Source organism: Elaeis guineensis, chromosome 9 (assembly GCF_000442705.2).
Source record: "Elaeis guineensis isolate ETL-2024a chromosome 9, EG11, whole genome shotgun sequence".
NCBI lineage: Eukaryota > Viridiplantae > Streptophyta > Magnoliopsida > Arecales > Arecaceae > Elaeis > Elaeis guineensis.
Window position 1 is genome coordinate 68,372,802 of NC_026001.2, and position 12,990 is coordinate 68,385,791.

The window sequence follows — 12,990 nt, forward strand, 5'->3', positions numbered from 1 at the left end:
TTAAATTTAAATTTTGAATTTTGAATTCAAATTTAAACAAATTTCAAATTTCAAATTTTTGAATTTCAAATTTTGAATTTTAAATTTTGAATTTCAAATTTAAAATTTCAAACAAATTTCAAGTTTTAAATTTTGAATTTCAAATTTTGAATTTGAATTTTAAATTTTGAATTTCAAATTTCAAATTCAAATTTTGAATTTCAAATTTTTGAATTTCGAATTTCGAATAAATTTCAAATTTAAATTTAAAATTTTGAATTTTAAATTTTAAATTTAAACTTTTAGATTACTACTTAATCTACTCATGCAAATGTATATCATATTTTAAAACCCGCTCTGATACCATTTGTGGGAATTTCAGTGCAGGGGTAAAATGATAATTTTAAAACCTTTTTAAAATTATAATTTTATAATGGAAATTATTAATTAATTTAATTAATTAACATGTATTAATTCTACATAAAGATCTAAATATGATATATATAGCATGCATTTAAATTTAAAATTTTGAATTCTACAGTATACCTTTTACTGTTATGTGTTCAGAACACATTACCTTTGTGCGGGTAGTTGATCGCCACAGTCTGATCACTGTTGGAAAGGTCTAATCATCACAATACAGCCACACAGTATGTCTGACCTCCGTGGATCGTCCACACGAAGCTCCCGATCTGATCGGCTCCTCACGAATGCTAGTTCGTCGCAGAACTCTTTCAACGGTCGATACTGATCGAACTCCTTTGATCGATGTTTGTTGACTCTTTGGATACTTTAAATCATCAGCAAAGGCTTTAGAGGTAGATGAAGCTTTCCCTAAAGTTTGGTGGGCTCACGACACTCGTAGCTCACCTTCTCACTTTTCGAACCCCAGGCAGAAACCCTAGGGTACTCACTGAAAACCCTACGCCCACTTTTGTTTCTTTCTTTTCTTTTCTCTCGAAATTTTTGAACTTTCAACTCATGCACAAGGCTTTCTCACACCCACTATTCTCTCTCAATAAAATTCTACACACGCCCCACCTTTTCTTCTCTTTTAAAACAGTGCAAGACGCATCTTATCCGTGTGAGAGGATAAAGATAGGTGATTGCTCACTTGAATTCAAATCAAATTTGAATTCAAATGCAAACCAACCCATCCTTATCCACTCTAGGCAAGAGAAGAGAGGAGGCGTGGGTTCTTTGTGCATGGAGAATTTACATGAGAAACTCTTTCTCATGTAGATTAAATGGCGCACAAGATAAGGTGGGTGGCGCATGGATTAGTTGCCCATTCAAATTCAAACATCCTTTGAATTTGAATGGCCAACAAACCAATCTTTATCCAGATAAATGGTGCACAAGGGAGAGTGTGGGAAGATTTTGTGTGGGAGAAAATTCACGAGAAGTTGTTTCTCATGAATTCAAATGGGCACAGATAAGTGAGGTGGCCAGGGAGATGAGATCAAAGTGGTTTCAACCTAATTGAGCCAACCTAATCAAAAAAGGTTAGGCACAATTAGACTAAGTTAAATCCAACTTAATTAGATTTAATTAGGCTCAATAAAATTTAATCAAATTAAAAATTGACTAAGCCCAACCCCTGATCAGATCAGGGACCAAACCACCTTGGCGATTAGGTCAACACTTAACCTAATCGGGTCAAACCCAACTGAATCCAATTCAATTGAACTTGATCCAAAAATAATTACTCAATCAAATTAAGTTAATTAGTAATCAAATCATTAATTAAACTTCTCATTAATACTGAGTCCAAATCTGATGGGCAATCGGGCATCAGAGTCCATCGATATGAAACCCTGATCAAAAAGTCCCAAACCAGTGGGACTCTTGACCCCGATACCCAAAATGTGTGGAACTCATGATTAGAGAATTCTGATTCTTGATCATAGAGTTCCAGACATGTAGGACTCAAAGTCCATGAGCATTAGGACTCTTCACCAGCCAACAGATTGAAAGGTTTTAATACAATGGCAGAAGCATGGATTTCAAAGCAATTATTATGAAATCATAAAAATAAAATCTAACTCCAAGATCATCTTATCAGAAATTAAACCATATAATATGCATTAATATCAAATAAAAGATATAGAAACATACCTCTTATCGCTAAACCCTGATTTGTGCTTAGTTGCCGGCAGCAATCTATCTGGATTTCCACCAGGTGCCCATGTGTTCACCCTCCAACGTTGATCCACACGGAGACTCGATCAACCTCTAGCACTTATTAAAAATACTCTGTAATTAAATTCTGATTTATCAGAATTTAAATGCAATTTGGGCAGAACCTCCTTTCTTGGCTTTGCTGTCGCACTGTTGGACCTTTTCTTGCCTTCCTTTCTTGCTCCTTGTCTCCTTAATTTTTATTCAATTTTCTAAGCTTTTTAGAAGATTTTTTGTCTTTATCAGGACTTATCTAGTCTAGAGAGAAAGAATAAAGAAAATTGACAAGCAGAGCCTCTTGTAAAAAAGAAAGAAGATTTCTGAATCACCGAGACTCCTCGGCGTGCACCCCTATTTATATTGCACGTAAAGGTGCAATCCAAAAATTTCATGCCCTCTGACAATTTATCTCATGCCTCTTGTCTATTTCTCATCCCCATAAATTAAGAAATGCCATGTGTACATCAAAGTTGGGTTGAAGAGATGCCTTATTTCAGAAGACTCTTCGATCTTAACTTACGTGTTCAGATGAGAATCACAAAGCTTCTCTTATTGGCACCATCAACCCATGCCTTTGGATCTGGAAGGAAGCCCATCCAATGGCCAAGATAAATGGTGCCAACTTGAAGAATGGCGCAAGAGATTAAGGGGCGTGGATAAGTTAAAACTTATCTCCCCATTTGAAATTTCAAAGGGGCGCTTCCAAGAGGTGGCGCATGGATTTAATCCTTATCCCTTCTCTTAATTCTTCTACGATGAGTTTAATACTCAGAAGGACTCTTAGGCACCTCCTAAGACATCTGAAAAATATTCATAGAATAAAAGTTACGGAGAAAAATAGGATAGACCAAGTTAAGGGGCTCATCTCTCATCCATGCGCCATGTGACATATGCGCATGGATTTAAATTCTTACCACTTCTCCTTATTTTTATAGAAGAGTTTAATACTCAGAAGGACTCTTAGGTGCCTCCTAAGTCATCTGAAAATCATTCATAGAATAAAAGTTATGGAGAAAAATAGGATAGACCTTATCTAAAGGTGGCGCCAACTCCATCCATGCGCCATGTGGCTCATGCGCATGGATTCAAATCCACATGCCAAGAGAGAGACTCTTAGGTGTGGTTCTCTGGTTTTTGGCACCTAACAGCAAGCCCAATTAAAACACTTCGAACCCACTTCAAGACCAAATCCAATTTGGCTCAAATTGGTTCTAAAATAGCCCAAACTAGAACCCGATTCGAATTCGATTCGAATCTAAATGCTAGGGTTTGCAACATGTGCTAGCATGTTCAACTTGCAAACATGGTTTAATCAAATTAAACCCATGATAAATTCCCTTTGTGTGTGACCCATTGGGTTCCACATCTAGCCAGCAGTGAGTCCAGATGCAATTTAGTCTAATTTGGTTAGAATACAACCCAGCCGATTTAGGTCAAATCAAGCTGAACCATTTTGATCAATTAGAACAGCTTTTAATTAATGATCAAATTAAACTCTTTAATTTGATCAAACTCACAAGACATGATTGACGTCTAGCAACATATCATGTCTACTGAAAGATATAAAATTTTGATGGAAATACCAAAAATACCCTTCATGGAAAATTACTGTGCATCTTGATCTTACGATCATCCTGCATCCCGAATATAAGTTTGGGTATGGAAAAATATCAAACCCAATTTTTATATTCACATTTCTCTTGATAATGATTCGATTTATAAACATTAGAAATCATTTCTAATTTTTTTTCATAATGCTTTGATCAAAGTCTTCCTGAATCATTATTTGATTGAAGCAGATAGGATGCGATCTCCTCTTACTAGGAGCGATCGTTTCCATATTGACCTACTCACAACCTTCATAAGCAATCCATCATATCCAGAACATCCCGTACATGATTAAATCATGAATGAGTATGATCCAAAATATGGATTCATGCTTATAAGGTTCTACGGCAGTCTCAGGTCAAAAGATTTACATGCACAATTCCCACTATAAGAAAAAATCTGTTGACATGTAGATAAGACTCCATCAGATATTCTTTAATTGGATCAATTCAGTAATTCATTCTCTAATGAACACTTACATCCTTATATTAGTGTCATACACAAGTAATTGTGAGATCAATTACCCTCTCTACCGAGCATACATAGGATGTACCAGTCTTACCAGAAATATTGATCCCCTACTCAATGTTCCATCGACTAGGAATATTTAAAATTAGAGTTTTAAGGTTTTAGGTCTCACTTGGTATGATCGCATCATAACCCTAAAACCATAGCCCTAATTTATGGGGTTCATCAAAATAAGATGCAGCATATGATGAACTAAATGCCTTTATTTATTTAAAACATCAGTACATGAGTTGTAAGGAGACAAAAAATATCCATCTATTTATACATTTTGATTGGCTTATAGGGCATATTCTTTCAATCTCCCACTTGCGCTAAAGCCAATCTCCCTTATATTTCAACCCCATACAATCGAGATGGGATCGAATTGCTGCTGTGGTAAAGCTTTAGTGAATGGATCCACTATGTTGTTCTTTGTGTCTACTCGTTCACTAATAACATCTTGTCTTTCAATTATTTCACGAACGAGATGGAAGCGTCTCAAAATGTGCTTGGATTTATGGTGAGACCTGGGTTCCTTTGCTTGAGCAACTGCTCCAGTATTATCACAATAAAGTGGTACTGGGTTCTCAATCTCAGGAACAATGCCCAATTCAGTGATGAACTTCTTCATCCAGACAGCTTCCTTGGCGGCTTCACTTGCAGCTATGTATTCTCCTCTGTGGTTGAGTCAGCTACTGTTTGCTGCTTAGAACTCTTTCAACTCATGCTCCACTATTCAAAGTAAAGACATACCCTGAAATGGATTTGCTATCATCTGGGTCTGATTGAAAACTAGAATCAGAATATCCTTCTAGTTTAAGATCAAATCCACCATATATGAGAAAAATATCCTTAGTCCTTCTTAAGTACTTTAGAATATTTTTTACAGCCTTCCAATGATCCTCTCCTGGATCAGCTTGAAATCTACTGCTATGCCTAAGGCATAAGCTACATCAGGCCTGGTACATAACATAGCAACATTATTGATCCTACAGCCGAAGCATAAGGAATAGAACTCATTCTATTTCTCTCTTCAGTTGTCTTAGGAGACATCTTCTTAGAGAGACGTATGCCTTGACTCATGGGTAAATAACCTCTTTTACTTTCATTCATACTGAATCTTTTCAGTATTAAGTCAATGTACCTAGACTGAGATAAGCCTAGCATCCTTTTAGATCTATCTCTATAGATCTTTATACCAAGTATATAAATGCTTTCCCCAAGTCTTTCATGGAAAACGTATTTGATAGCCATAATTTGACTGTTTTAACATTGGGATATCATTTCAATAAGAAGTATGTCATCTACATACAAACCAAGAAAACTAGGGCACTCCCACTAGTCTTCTTATACACACAAGGTTCATCCACATTTTTGATGAAGCCAAATTCTTTGATTGTTACATCAAAGCGGATGTTCCAACTCCTTGAGGCTTGCTTTAATCCATAAATGGATTTCTTAAGCCTGCATACTAGATTTGGTCTGTCATTTGAGACAAAACCCTTTGGCTGTGACATGTAGACCTCCTCTTCTAGAAAACCATTTAAGAAGGCGGTCTTCACATCCATTTGCCATATTTTATAATCATAGTATGCTGCTATTGCAAGCATTATCCGAATAGATTTGAGCATGGCAACAGGTGAAAAAGTTTAATCATAATCAATACCCTATTTTTGCCTGAAACCTTTAGCTACCAATCTAGCTTTATAGGTTTCTATTTGACCATCTGTTCCAATCTTTTTCTTATAGACCCATTTGCACCCAATAAGGTTTACCCCTTCTGGTGCATCAACCAAAGTCCATACTTTGTTGGTGTACATGGAGTCCATCTCGATTTCATAGCATCCTGCCATCTGTCTGAGTCCTTACTCATGACAGCTTCTGTATAGGTCAAAGGTTTGTCATTCTCCATGACTTGGGCTTCATTATTCTCAATAATGAACCCATACCTTATAGGTACATGTCGTACCCTCTCTGACCTACGGATAGGAGTTATGTGTTCTAGTTCTTCCTTATTTATGTGAATATTTGGTTAAGAAATATCTATTTGTTTTTGTTGAACTTCATTAATTTCAATATTTCTCCCACTGCCTCTTTCTAGGATAAATTCTTTCTCCATGAAAGTGGCATGCCTACTTACAAATACCTTTTATTTAGTAGGATGGTAGAATAGATATCCTATACTATCCTTAGGATATCCTACGAAAAACATTTATCTGCTCTAGTATCTAGTTTATGTCCAAAATTTCTTTTGACATATGCTGAACATCCCATATCTTAAAATATTTAAGATTGGGCTTCTTACTCTCCATATTTCATATGGAGTGCTAGATACAGATTTAGAAGGTAGTCTATTCAAGATAATTATTGCGATCTCTAAAGCATAACCCCAGAAGAAAGTAGGCAATTCAGTGAAGCACATCATGGATCGTACCATATCTAATAAGGTACGGTTCTCCTTTCGGCTACATCATTTAATTGTGGCGTATAAGGAGGTATCCATTCAGAGATAATTTCTTTGCTTTAAGATGATCTAAAAATTTATTGGACAAGTATTCTCCTCCTCGATCAGATCGAAGGATTTTTATACTTTTTCCAGTTTTTTTTCGACCATGCTTTGATACTCTTTGAATTTATCAAAGGCTTCGAATTTATATTTCATAAGATACACATATCCAAACCTAGATAAATCATCTGTAAATGTAATAAAATATGAGTATCCACCTCTGGCATGAGTTGTCATAGGGCCACATACATCTGTATGTACAAGTCCTAACAACTCGTTTGTCCTATCTCCATGTCCACTAAATAAAGTCTTGGTCATTTTACCCATGAGACATGATTCACAAGTTCCTAATGACTCACAATCATAAGAATCAAAGAACTTTTCTTTGTACAATTTGTTAATCCTAGTCTCACTAATATGACAAAGTCGACAATGCCAAAGTAAGGTATTATTTACATTATCTCTCTTACATTTATTATTTTCATCAACATGAAAAATATTATCATTCAAGCATAGAGTCAACAAACTATTGTCAAAAATGCCATGACAAATTATTTCATTAAAAAATTAATCGAGCAACCATTGCTCATTACAGATATTTGATATCCTTGTTTTATCAACAAGGGCATAGATACAATATTTCTAATATCTTAGGCATGTAATAATAATTTGTTAGCTCTAAGATCTTCCCAGAAGGAAACTTCAAGATATATGTCCCTACAGCTTCTGCTTGGATAGAATCTCCTCCAGCACCATAGAGCTCGAAGTCTCCCTTCCTCAAACTTCTAATTTTTTGCAGCCCCTACAATGATTTGCAGATATAAAAACCACAGCAGTATCTAATACCCATGAGTTTGAAATGGAAGAATTCAATGATAATATTGTATGTATCTAAACATACCTTTTGCTGCATTATTTGCACCAGTCTTCACTGTTGCAAGATAAGCCTTGTAATTCCTTTTCCAATGACCTGCCTTGCCGCAGTGGAAGCAGGTCGACTATCCGGAGGTTTCTTTCCCTTCTTTCTCTTATTTATACCACCTTTAGGGTTCAGCCTCCTTTTAGAACCCTTTTTGCCTGCCTTCTTCTTGGAGATCCCATCCACAAGAAGAAGAGGAGCCTTATCCTTCTTGATATGGCTCTCTGCTGTTTTGAGCATATTTAACAGCTCAGGTAAGGAAGAATTTAGTTTGTTCATGTGATAGTTCACGACAAACTAAGAAAATGATTCTGGAAGTGATTGCAGGATTAGATCCTGACTCAACTCCCCATCCATAACAAAACCTAATTGACCTAATCGAGTGATCAGGTCAATAACCATCAAAATATGGTTTTGTACGGATGACCCCTCTGTCATTCTGGCATGGAATAATTGCTTAGATATCTCATCTTGCAGTCCTACTCTGTTCTCCATAAAGCTCTTTTAAATTGAGCAATATGGAATGAGTGTCCATACTATCATGCTGCCTCTGTAACTCATTTGTCATAGAGGCAAGTATGATACACTTGACAGTTAAAGAATCATTTTGCCACATCCTATATGTGATTTTTTCTTCCTCTGTGGCATCCTCCCCAACTGGCTCAATGTCAGGGGTATCAGAATGTAAGAAAGCTTCTCTTGACTAAGTACTATTTTAAGATTTCTCAACCAGTCCACATAGTTGGTACCAGTCAATTTATTTATATCCAAAATAGAGCGAAGTGAAAGTGAAGAAGCCATTAATCTACATAATAAAGAACATTACATAAGTGAACAACTCAAGATGATATACACAATTAAATTAGGACTTTAATTTTATTGTGTCTCCCACTATTTTTATCAGACATCATAACCCTCTAGTATGATGTTTGAGAAAACCCTGATTGATTTTCTTAGTGGGATTGAGACCCTAATTCCTTATAAAAGATCTTGTGGTTGCACAACAAATCTTTTATAAGTTTAAAGGTAGGAAACTTTTTCCAATTTCATCTCATACAATTCTCAATCAAAAACCCTGCCTCTAAAACATTAATAGCCTTGTGTTTACACAATAGACCATAATATTTTAGTTAAGTAGGACCCTTCATTTTAATATAGTCAAAATAGAATATAAATGCTTTTGTGGTTACACAACAAAGCATTATACTCAAAAATTGCTGTAAGCATCTCGATGTGCCAGAACAATATTATGTCAGTTTTCATAATTGGTCTTGTGGTTACACAACAAACCTAATATGGTTCGTGACATAGTAATATCCTAGCATGAAGGAAGGCCATAATATAGTGAATATAACACCGAGCATCCCAGTCAAGAATTAAATTAATCTAATCAGCCAGGTAAGTGGAAGAGAGGTGGGGGTCCCCCGTTGCTTTCCTTAGACACCAATAAATTTTGTCAGGTCAGACAACGGAACCAATTAGAAACCAATTCTCTTTACCAATCATGAACCACTTTCCTAGACACCGATTGATCAATTAGACATCATCGACTGGTTCTGCTATTGGTTAATTACACTACAACTTAATATCATTTTACAGAGGGGTTTTTCAGGTCTCAATGCATATTTAATTTCTATATTATAATAAATACATGAATAAATATTCCATAATTATATAATCATATTTTAATTATAAATAATGAATATAATCTCATCATATAGCATCATAGTGAACACAATTCAATATTACAGAGCAACATTCCAAAATTATATACATCATGATTTAATTATAAATAATTAATATGATCTCATCATATTAATATATATTAAAACATAAATAATGATCATATCATATTTATAATATTTCCTTTAAATCATCAACATATCATCATATGATTTAATTCTAACAAGGTGGCTCTGATACCACTGAAAGGTTTTAATACAATGGCGGAAGCACAGATTTCAAAGCAATTATTATGAAATCATAAAATAAAACCTAACTCAAGATCACCTTATCAGAAATTAAACCATATAATATGCATTAATATCAAATAAAAGATATAGAAACATACCTCTTATCGCTAAACCCTGATTTGTGCTTAGTTGCCGGCAGCAATCTGTCTGGGTTTCCACCAGGTGCCCACGTGTTCACCCTCCAACGTTGATCCACACAGGGACTCGACCAACCCTCTAGCACTTATTAAAAATACTCTGCAATTAAATTTGATTTATCAAAATTTAAATGCAATTTGGGCAGAACCTCCTTTCTTGGCTTTGCTGTCGCACTGTTGGACCTTTTCTTGCCTTCCTTTCTTGTCCTTGTCTCCTTAATTTTTATTCCAATTTTCTAAGCCTTTTTAGAAGATTTTTTTCCTTTATCAGGACCTTATCTAGGCTAGAGAGAAAGAATAAAGAAAATTGGACAACAGAGCCTCTTGTAAGAAAGAAAGAAGATTTCTGAATCACCGAGACTCCTCGGCGTGCACCCCTATTTATATTGCACGTAAAGGTGCAATCCAAAAATCTCATTCCCTCTGACAATTTATCTCATGCCTCTTGTCTATTTCTCATGCCCCATAAATTAAGAAATTCCATGTGTACATCAAAGTTGGGTTGAAGAGAAGCCTTATTTCAGAAAGACTCTTCGATCTTAACTTACGGTGTTCAGATGAGAAGTCACAAAGCTTCTCTTATTGGCACCATCAACCCATGCCTTTGGATCTGGAAGAAGCCCATCCAATGGCCAAGATAAATGGTGCCAACTTGAAGAATGGCGCAAGAGATTAAGGGGCGTGGATAAGTTAAAACTTATCTCCCCTTTTGAAATTTCAAAGGGGTGCTTCCAAGAGGTGGCGCATGGATTTAATCCTTATCCCTTCTCTTAATTCTTCTACGATGAGTTTAATACTCAGAAGGACTCTTAGGCACCTCCTAAGAAATCTGAAAAATATTCGTAGAATAAAAGTTACGGAGAAAAATAGGATAGACCAAGTTAAGGGGCGTCATCTCTCATCCATGCGCCATGTGACATATGCGCATGGATTTAAATTCTTACCACTTCTTATTTTTCTATGAAGAGTTTAATACTCAGAAGGACTCTTAGGTGCCTCCTAAGTCATCTAAAATCATTCATAGAATAAAAGTTACGGAGAAAAATAGGATAGACCTTATCTAAAGGTGGCGCCAACTCCATCCATGCGCCATGTGGCTCATGCGCATGGATTCAAATCCACACGCCAAGAGAGAGACTCTTAGGCATGTGGTTCCCTAGTTTTTGGCACCTAACAGCAAGCCCAATTAAAACACTTCAAACCCACTTCAAGACCAAATCCAATTTGGCTCAAATTGGTTCTAAAATAGCCCAAATCAGAACCCGATTCGAATTCGATTCGAATCTAAATGCTAGGGTTTGCAACATTGCTAGCATGTTCAACTTGCAAACATGGTTTAATCAAATTAAACCCATGATAAATTCCTTTGTGTGTGATCCATTGGGTTCCACATCTAGCCAGCAGTGAGTCCAGATGCAATTTAGTCTAATTTGGTTAGAACACAACCCAGCCGATTTAGGTCAAATCAAGCTGAACCATTTTGATCAATTAGAACAGCTTTTAATTAATGATCAAATTAAACTCTTTAATTGATCAAACTCACAAGACATGATTGACGTCTAGCAACGTATCATGTCTACCTGAAGATATGGAATTTTGATAGAAATACCAAAAATACCCTTCAGTGGAAAATTACTGTGCATCTTGATCTTACGATCATCCTGCATCCCGAATATAAGTTTGGGTATGGAAAAATGTCAAACCTAATTTTTATATTCACATTTCTCTTGATAATGATTCGATTTATGAAACATTAGAAACCATTTCTAATTTTTTTCATAATGCTTTGACCAAAGTCTTCTTGAATCATTATTTGATTGAAGCAGATAGGATGCGATCTCCTCTTACTAGGAGCGATCGTTTCCATATTGACCTACTCACAACCTTCATAAGCAATCCATCATATCCAGAACATCCTGTACATGATTAAATCATGAATGAGTATGATCCAAAATATGATTCATGCTTATAAGGTTCTACGGCAGTCTCAGGTTAAAAGATTTACATGCACAATTCCCACTATAAGAAAAAATCTGTTGACATGTAGATAAGACTCCATCAGATATTCTTTAATTGGATCAATTCAGTGAATTCATTCTCTAATAAACACTTACATTCTTATATTAGTATCATACACAAGTAATTGTGAGATCAATTACCCTCTCTATCGAGCATACACAGGATGTACCAGTCTTACCGAAAATATTGATCCCCTACTCAATGTTCCATCGACTAGAATATTTAAAATTAGAGTTTTAAGGTTTTAGGTCTCACTTGGTATGATCGCATTATAACCCTAAAACCATAGCCCTAATTTATGGGGTTCATCAAAATAAGATGCAGCATATGATGAACTAAATACCTTTATTTATTTAAAACATCAGTACCTGAGTTGTCGGAGACAAAAAATATCCATCTATTTATACATTTTGATTGGATTATAGGGCATATTCCTTTCACAGATCAGATAGGAACCTCTAATGTGTATGACCCCACAGATTCGAACCTAAGTCGGTAGCACAAGAACCAATTCCTATACTAATCGAAGTGACCATCTAGCAATGGTACCCAACGTCTGGATAGGTCGAATAGTCACAATCACAAACTCAAAACCTATGTGAATATGGTTATTGTATAATTCATCCTTTTGACCCCTGTGTTTAGGACGACTCATGGTTAAACTATCAACCCTAATTAGATCATCTGAATCATGCTCAACTCAAACAGTCCTGTGACTCCTCACTAGGACTACCATGGCCAAGATTTTGCTAAATTGAAATATGACTGTACACAGCTCCTGAATTGGAGTGGTCAATCCCATCTTGACACACGCACCGACAAGTCAAGTACTTGACTACACCCAGCAGCCTTCCATCACTGAATGAGAAATTCAGATAGTCTAGTGCCTAAGTGCAGTGAGTTGCTAGCAAGTCACTGTGGCGGTCTCAGGTCAGAGAGACAGTTATACCCATATCCTATCGGAGCAAATCTTGATAGTAGAAAAAGCTCCAGAGTCAGTCACATTCAGTGCAGATGTACCCTTACATCTCATCTGTATGCCATACCAGTGTCTTCACACTCCTTGGTTAAGAGGACAACTAACCTATATGGCACACAACGACCTATACTTGATAAACGTTGTTGTCCTTGGTAACAACGTATCATTTGGTCATGAATAGG